The 8,469-nt window shown below is 34.6% G+C and overlaps 1 long non-coding RNA gene across 1 annotated transcript; it reads right to left on the reverse strand.

Annotated features, from left to right (window-relative positions):
- Nucleotides 1–986: 986 nt before the first annotated feature.
- LOC126631542 (uncharacterized) lies at nucleotides 987–4,061 on the reverse strand. Its single transcript, XR_007626376.1, has 4 exons — nucleotides 3,866–4,061; nucleotides 3,657–3,769; nucleotides 2,948–3,014; nucleotides 987–1,058 (listed from the first exon to the last, which is right to left on the reverse strand). It is a non-coding gene; the product is annotated as an uncharacterized LOC126631542 (long non-coding RNA).
- Between the last annotated feature and the right edge of the window lie 4,408 nt (nucleotides 4,062–8,469).

Below are 8,469 nucleotides of genomic sequence, written 5' to 3' on the forward strand. Positions count from 1 at the left end.
TACTCACTATCTCAAAGATTTTACACCACTCATAGGCCCAACAACTCACAACCTGGTCCTATACTCATCGAAATGATGAGTACATCACCAAAAGAAATTTGGATACTGGTATTGGTTAGAATTCCCAAGCCAGAAAGGAAAATTTACTAATACTCTACTTTAAAACTAGTTTAAACGGAAATCGATCTTTCTCCTAAAGATCTGAAATAATAACTAATGGTTAAGGAGATTAGTACTATCGGGGACCAAAAATGATTGTTCCCCATGTTCTTATGTCAAGTTCTATCCTTTTAGCACCCTACCGTCACACAAGACAATTTTGGAATCTTGAAGAAGTAAACTTCGTAGAAATCCCAATAAATGGTATAGTAATGGGTACTGCCAAGGAATCAAAATTAGTTCTGGTTCCCTATCTCGAAAAGGTTGATAATGATGGCTCAAGAATAATGATGAAATTGATTTATAGATCTCTAGTGTTACCCCGATATCAATACCTTAACCCTGCTTTAAGGCCTTCAACTAATCTCAAATCTCCACCTTTCCTTGGCATAAAAGTTCTTTGCTTTAAGTCTAAAAGCGTTCACCAAAGTAATCTTCTAAAATGTCAACAAGTCGACAAAATTGCCTAAAACTTAGGAAAAACGAACACATTTTTCGTAGTCGACGAGGTGGCAATTTCGAAAATTAGACTCAAGAACATAGAATGCTTTCATCACGCGTGTGATGGATGCAATACTGCCCAACTTATGCTCTGATACCAAACTGATACACCCCCGACCCAGAACGTCCATTAGGACTCCGAATTGAGCTGTGCTGGCCAACACCTGGAAGGTGATGAAGCCATAAAGTGTGATGGTGTGGAAAAATATGAATAAATTTATACCTAAGAGTGCCTAAATACCAAAGTACGATGGTGAGCAGGAATGAACCCACTTCACATGTGACATTAGAGCATAATTAAGTACAATAGAGTGGATAATGATTATACCCTTAGAAGAGCCATCTATCCTGAGATTTGCCAAGAATCCTCATTGATACGAACTTTCAGCAATTAAAACCTGGAAGGGCACAAAACAGAAAGTGTGAGTGGGCAAAAACAAAGATTTTCAAAAACCATTTCAATTATCAAAGATAATAACCCCTCGTCGTAAAACCTGTATACTTCCCAGAAAATAGCATGCATATTTATATCTTAAAACTATATTCGAAATAACAATTCCACAAATATACCATGTCAAATCTCAGTAAGAAATAAGTAGGCCAGATGTAACCAATATGAAATAGTATGCCAGTCGGAGTCACCTAAAGTGACCTGTACGGTTGGGACCATAGCTCATCAATCAAATCCTGCACACGAGTCGGCACCACCTAATGTGGTATGTACGACAGGCTAGATGTAAATAAATACGCTCAAGTGCTACGATCACGTGAAGGCTGTGCGAAGTATCGCAAGTCACCTACGAGTCGGAACCACCTAATGTGGTCTGTACGACAGGCTGGCATCTGCCTTAGATCCAAGGTGAGCGTGTGATGCGGGAGGTGAACGATCACGTGAAGGCTAGGCCCTATCCTCGGGCGGAACACTAACACCAAGGTGCAAGATAATAAGCTCTAAATACATCTCAACACAATTAAGCTCACTACCATCAATATACTCATCTGAAGCTTACCTGAGTGTCTGCAGCGTCAAGCAACAATATATATAACCATACTAATGCATAATCGAACATAGAGAGCATTTGACATGGCATTTCAAAATATAAAACCATTTAATTAAGTTTTCTGGGAAAAATACCAAGTGTGTCTATATATATATGGGATAGGATCAAGGGACAAATATTTTTACAAATACTTTTACATTCTTTTTAAACCTTTTGATTACATGACATCCAATGGTTCTTATTTATTCATTAAATGACATGGATGCTTATGTGGATTTTAACTAATATTAAAGATAAACTAAAACTGGAAAAAAAATCTTAAAAATTAAAAATATAATTAAAAGGGGGAAGAAACCCTAGATTGATACGAAGTTGAATATATTACCCTTGATGAAAAAAAGGCACAATTATTATCAGATATTCGTCATACAAGGGTAATATGAACAGTTTAAGTGAAGCTTTCGACTTCATATATTCGTCATACAAGGCACAATTATTCGTCAAGGGTAATACATGATCCTATGGCAATTACATGAAGTTGAATATATTACCCTTGTTCATGTTATTTCAGTTTGAATTGTGTTTCGGTTGTTGAACGATGGGGATTCAGTTTTGTTTTCTTGGAAGGTACTTGAATATTTGAATGATTATTTTTCAAAATTACTTGTCTAAAAAACCGTCTATAAATATAAACTCAAGCATGTTTTTATCACACCAATTCAAAAACAAGATGATAAATACGATAAAAGCTCCAAGGAAGGAAAAGAGTATGTTGTTTTGTTATTATTAGGTTTTATTTTTGATAAAAATAAAAACTATCCTTGTTTGCATTGGGTATTACCTATGCTTGGTATCACGTTTTTTTTTTTTTTTTTATTTTTATAATTTAAAAAGTATCTTGTTTTGTTATTATTAGGGTTTATTTTTGATAAAATGAAAGAAGAGATTCTATCAAGCTTCCTCATCGGAAAAGAAGAAGTTCCATGATTTTTTTTATTAGGGTTCAAAGTCTGAATCCAAGTCTTGATCGAAATGGGAATGGGAAAACCAATTTTAGTTAAATTATCTTTCTTTTTTAATTATATTTTTAATTTTCTAGATTTTATTTTATTTTTTTCAGTTTTATTTATCTTTAATATTAGTTAAAATCCACATAAGCATCCATGTCATTTAATGAATAAATAAGAACCATTTGATGTCATGTAATCAAAAGGCTTAAAAAGTGTAAAAATATTTGTTCCTTGATCCTATCCCTATATATATATATAAACCAAAAGCTCACTCACTTGTATACAGTTAGGTCGTAGTCCCCAAGTCTTGCCTGGCTACACTCGTCCTCCGAAAACGTCTCACCTATATGTGAAACAATTAATTTAACGTTAATTCAATAGCACATATACAAAACCTAGGATCAATTTCTTATACGTCGCTCAATTGGGGTGTTTGAATATATCATCGTGGCCTACTCAACCCCATGAGCATCCTTATATTTTTAGAATAATTTTTGGACTTAATCTAGTTTAAGTGTAAAACCCAACTTAAAACTAAATGGACTTAATCCATTTTGAACATAAGGCCTAAACCAATTCAATGGCTTAGGTCCAATTTGAAATGGTTTAAACGTTGGGCTGGCCCAACAGATTCTAGTGTTTTTTTTTTTTTTCCTTCTTCCTCCTTGCGAAAATCTGCACTTTTGCAGTTTGGAACACAAGACTTCTAGAGCTCATTTCGAGCTCGATTCTCAACCAAAATCCTTGATTCAAAAGCCTAAGTAAAGTTAGGAATGTAGAAAATAGATCTATACCCATTTGGGCTCGTGAAATAGACAGGGTTTGCCGGAAAAGTGGTCTAAAGGTGTTGGTCACGGGTCCAAGAATTTCAGAAAATTGGAAATTTTTTTCTAACTTTCCTAGCTAGTTTCTAGTTCGATACTAAACCAAACTTGATGATTCAAAAGCCATTTTGAAGTTAGAAATGTAGAGAAGAGAATCATACCCTTAAGAAACCCAATGGAGAACCGAAGTTGGTTGTAAATCTAGTTTGAAAATGGTCAAACAACCACTGTTCACTTTCCACAAATCTGGGAAAATTCTTCCCCGAGATGAAATCTGTATTAAATCACCCACAAACCTTCTATTTAAGATTAAAAACATCACTAGGAGTTCAACATGAGAAGGATTTGAGGTTGGAAATTCCAAACTTACCTTGGTCAAAAGGTTCGAGATTCCGACGAAGTTACCATACGAAAACTACACAATTCTAAAGGGTGTGAAAGGGTGAGTATGGGGTTTGAGGAAGAAGGGGAGAGATTTTGATAGTTGTAGTAGGTGCAAATATGTAAGTGCATGTGTGTGATGTCTGGGACGAGATCACCGAGAGGAGGAGAGGTGCAGAAGAGTGTGATGGAGAAAAGGAATTTTCTGGAATGAGAGGGAAAAAGGCACAGGTGGAGGGAGTAATACGGCCCTTAATTGGGTCATTGAGTTAAGGCCCTAAAAATGGGTCCAAAGAAGAAATAACCAACCCAAAAGTAGAATTACACCCATACTCATTATTAATTCATGTCGACGTGCTCATGACGTTGAGCACCATTTAATTTTGCGAGTGAGGGAATAATTTAAAACTGTATATGTCCATCCACGTCACTAAATCACGAAGGCATTATTGTCATTTTACATGCTCGGTGATAAAATATATACCTTGATTTAGGACGGGCTGTAACATTCTGAGCCTAATACAAAAATTGACTTAGAAGATGATTCATTAGAAGAGTAACAAGGCCAAAACACGGTCTCAGATTAAAAAACCATGTCAATTAATATTATTATTGGAAATAAAATCGATATGAAGCAATTTAGCTGAATTGGAGTCAAAGCCAATGTTGGCAAAGTGATTATGCTCAAGGGGCATAATAACTCAAAGCATTTGGCGGTGGGGAATCGACAATATTTAGATGAATTAAAAAGATTCAGAGATAGACTTTTTTAAGCCTGAATCAAAATCAATCGGAAGACAATGATATAAAAATATCTCAACTCAAAATAAAGCATTGGGCCTCCTCCTCGTTATGGTCAATTTTATTTTTGTTTTTTAAATATTTTTTATTTTCTTAGTCATTCAATTGTTAAACCGATGCTTGAGAAAATAAAGGAGCAAAAAGCCGCTGTTTGCAAAAGAAAAAAAAAACACAAAAGAAATGCAATTTTAATGGCCACCCATTTTAGTTTGTAGGCCTTCATGTGGACTGGTTAATTAGTTCAGCCGAAGGTTCATACCTAGGTTCAGCCGAAAAGGTTAGTTGAGTTCGACGATATCTTATATTTGGTCTTGTACTTCTTGACTGAGAAACTTGAGGAAGCCAACAGTCAAAGGATTACTTTCCTTAACCATTGGATGTGTGGAAACTCAAGGAAACCCGCCGGCGGGGGGGGGGGGGGAGAATGTTTTTACTCGATTTTGGACTCGGCCCATAAGTTTGGAGTCGTCAGATTAAAGGAAGGCCAAGATAATTTTCTCACCTTTTTAGATATTATTACTGTACATTTTGATAATTATAGTATTATCTGAAGGCTTATTGACAATTATCTTGAAAGTGCTTGAAGATCAGGATTGGCTTCTAGATGGAGTTTGAATTAAATTGTATGATAGGCAAGGATTGATGATGGAGTTTCAGCCGAGAATAATCCAAGTATATTCAGAGAATATACTGAGGTATCGAAATATTATCAGAATTTTACCACTTGGCAGACTTGCGTATTAAGGCATTCGTCTCTATAAATACATGGGAATTTGCTACGTAGAGAGAACCTTTAACTCAACACACAAACGCCCTGCACAAAAACTCACTCTACGCGAGCCCTTCTCATTTTCTGAGAAATCATTGACTCTCCTAACTTCGTAAACATATCTTTAGTTTGGAGTAACATTACTGTGTTGGTAACTGGCGACATTTTCAGCTTGGATTAACAGTACTAGAGCCATAGAATCAGGCGATTGAGAAGTATATTCAGTTTAGATTAACAACACTATTGCAAGCTTGACTGATTATTTATCCAAGTCTCAATCAGTGAGAAATTTTTTATTCTTTTGCTGAAAGAAGTCACTTTATTTAGCTTCCCTGCCAAGTGACCTTGATTGATTACTCTTAGGTTACTCTTAGGTGCACTTACGAGTTTGGCAATCTAATGACTAAACAACATTTACCATCAAAACGTTTATCTCTCTTGAGTATTTGTGTCCTCACATCTTGATACTGATTTGGCGCACCTATATTTTTCATGAATATATTGTGGCAGTCGAATCTGGTGTAGAAGATCTTGAACTTTGCAGTGACTAGCAACCTTGTCTTCAGGTTTTAAAACCCAAGGACCTTCCTTGGTCGTGATTGCTCATATTCAGAAGTTGACAGCGCATTCAACACCACCATCACATCAATTTTACTAGCTGACTGAGCTTGGTTGCGAGTTGGCATGTCCACATTCACCAGAATGACGTAGTTAGCTTTTTAATTTCTCGGCATGTGCATCACGTTGGTTTTATAGTTTTTAATGTCAACATGATGTTTATGATTTAAGAAAAATAATAAAATTGCAAATGACATTCATGAAATATTCTAATTGTAATATTATTTTTCAAAATATACTATAATATTATTTTTTAATGCGTTACTTTTATTTCGGGTGAATGGGTAAAAGCCCAAACTAGAGATCTAGACCGAGCTCGATCAAATAGTTCAATCACCAGATCTCGAAGTTGAGGAAGTTGGCATGTTTGATTTGTTAGATCTATTGTTAAAAAAAATTTAGGATCAGGAGGAGATTTTTGTTTTTTTGTGTTTTTTTTTTCTCTCTAACAACCGATATTTAGGTTAAATTTTACAATGAGCTAGTAATAATGTAGTTCAAATTATTCGACTTTAACGAGAATTGAATTTAAGACCTCTGACTTACAAGTTAAGAGAAATATCACTAAACAGTAATACTAAGTAGCTAGATCAGAAGGAGATTGATTTGAAAACATGTGTGACCTTCTTGGAATTATCCTTGGGGAAGTTGAGCAACGTTATATGCCCATGGACTTGCACGTAGTTCCGACGTCCTGCGGTGGTTGACGAACGATCAACATTGATGAAATTCAAATGAAATTTCAAATACGCTTGATATATAGAAGAGGGATGCTATAGAAAGACAAAGAGAATATATAGATTAACTCTTATTTTCTGGTTTTGCATACATTGAAGTAACTTTACAAAACAGCCATTGCAGCCTTAGAGATTTTGGAGCTTCTGTATCTTTACAGCAGGGCTCAGTGTTGGAGAACAATTTAGAAACAAAATAACAGAAATACAGAACTTAAAGTCTTAAACTTTATTACTAAAAAAATACTTACAATATAGAATGAAATTACACAATAAATACAGAAATTATAATGATACTAACTTGAATGAATCAAATGTAAAGGCTAGCGCAGAAGTTATGTCCTTTGAACAGTATTTTCGTTACACTCTTATGCTTGTGGTTCTACAATGTCTGCTCTATCAGAATACAATTACCTAATTCTATAACCCGTACTAAATTAATATAAGGATCTCAAATTTCCTTGAGTTTCCCCGATGTGGGACTTAGAGGAGCTCAAAACTCCAACAATTTGTGCGCTAAAAAGTAGTAAAAACTGATGCGTACAGCAGATTCTTCTTGTTTTGCTTGCTGCGCACTGTGGAAACTCAGATACCAATTGCTTTGTTTCAACTGTAAATTTAGGAGTTGGTCAAAACCCATGCAAAAAAACGAAAGGCCCATCTTTCCCTCGTACACATGCATTAAATGCTATATGTAGCTCCATCGCTTTCAATCACTCTCTCTGTCTCTCTAAGGTGCCCTTCTGCTTCTGGGTTCAAAGCTGTCAATTACGGACCCTTTCTTTTCTGCAACCACTCAAATCTTAGCTAGGTTATAGTTATGAAACTTCCCAGCTAATACATTAGCCTTCCCCTTACAATCTGAATTTCAATACATTGTGGTTTTTTTTTAATTTTTTCTTAAACTAGTTCATCGATATTTATATTTAATTATATATATTTTTGTAGTTGAGGATTTTGGCACTACATGTGACTATCACATGCAGTATTGTGATTGTTTGATGATTTTACATTCATTTATATTTTGTTTAGGTATTATAGGATAATATATATAATTCTCATCATACTACGCATGAAAAAACATTCAATTAGATAAACTCATAAGCATAAAATATATATATATATATATATATATATATATATATATATATATATCAATAAATAAGCATCAAATATATATATTTCTACTAATTAATAAAACTCTTTTTGTCAACCAAAAGAGGGTGAAAAGACAAATTAGTCTTTTATCGCACAAAAAATGATGGGCAATAATGTAATTTCACATGTCTAAATTTTATTATTTTTTATTGAGGTCTCACCTATAGATGATGTTAAAATACCTTCAATATTAAAATAAATAAATATAAAAAAAAACCAAAATAAAAAACCTCTCACTCCCCCCCCCCCCACGTTCTCTCTCTCTCTCTCTCTCTCCCTCTCTCCCTTCTTCTCATTTTCTAAAAAAATGTGTTCATACACACAAAGTGTATAGGCGAATACTAGTAAATAGACAAAGCAGTCAATAAACAAAGCAGTAAATAGAAAAAAGAATAAGCAATAATTTGGCCTATGATATCAAGAGAGGCGTGCTGTTATTGTCTTAAAGTTGTAGACGCTTTCCTACATGTAGGTTATAACGGTTATATACAACCCTTGAATTTCAAAAAGTAT

The sequence above is a fragment of the Malus sylvestris genome, chromosome 8 (genome assembly GCF_916048215.2).
Source record: "Malus sylvestris chromosome 8, drMalSylv7.2, whole genome shotgun sequence".
In the NCBI taxonomy this organism is placed as follows: domain Eukaryota; kingdom Viridiplantae; phylum Streptophyta; class Magnoliopsida; order Rosales; family Rosaceae; genus Malus; species Malus sylvestris.